General features: G+C 39.4%; 1 pseudogene; it reads left to right on the forward strand.

Moving 5' to 3' along the window:
- Nucleotides 1–167: 167 nt before the first annotated feature.
- On the forward strand, nucleotides 168–286 carry LOC111746644 (annotated as a pseudogene).
- The last annotated feature ends 521 nt before the right edge of the window (nucleotides 287–807 follow it).

Genomic DNA, 807 nt, shown 5'->3' on the forward strand with positions numbered 1-807 from the left:
ACAAAGAACTGTTAAAATTCAATAATAAGAAAACAAACAACCCAATTAAAAAATGGGCCAAAGATCATAACAGACACCTCAACAAAGAAGATATATGAACGGAAAATAAGTGTATGAAAACACGTTCCACATTATACGTCATCAGCGATTTGCAAATTAAGACAAGAGTCTACAGCCACGCTACCCTGAACAAGCCCGATCACGTCTGATCTCGGAAGCTAAGCAAGGTCGGGCCTGGTTAGTACTTGGATGGGAGACCACCCAGGAAGACCAGGTGCTGTAGACGTAAAAAATTAAAAAATAAAAGATTGTAAGCTGACAAGGTCCTTGCAATCTGTGAGGTCAACCAAGGGTTGCCTAAATAAATAAATAAAAATTAAGGCAAGACACCACTACACACCTATTAGAATGGCCAAAATCTGGAACGCTGACAACACCTAGTGCTGTTGAGGACGTGGAGCAACAGCAACTGTCTCATTCATTACTGGTGGGAATAGAAAATGGTACAGAAAATTTGGAAGCTTCTTCCAAACCAAACACACTCTTACCACATAACCCATCAGTCACACTCCTTGGTATTTCCCTAAAGGAGTTGAAAACTTATGTCCACACAAAAACCTGCACATGGATATTTACAGAAGTTTTATTCATAATTGCCAAATCTTGAAAGTCACCAAGATGTCCTTCGGCAGGTGAATGGATTAAAAACCGTGGTACATCCAGACAATGGAATAGCATTGAGCGCTAAAAAGAAATGAACTATCAAGCCATGAATAGAGATGGAGGAACCTTTAAATGCATATTACT

Source organism: Pteropus vampyrus, unplaced genomic scaffold (assembly GCF_000151845.1).
Source record: "Pteropus vampyrus isolate Shadow unplaced genomic scaffold, Pvam_2.0 Scaffold196, whole genome shotgun sequence".
NCBI classification, from domain to species: domain Eukaryota; kingdom Metazoa; phylum Chordata; class Mammalia; order Chiroptera; family Pteropodidae; genus Pteropus; species Pteropus vampyrus.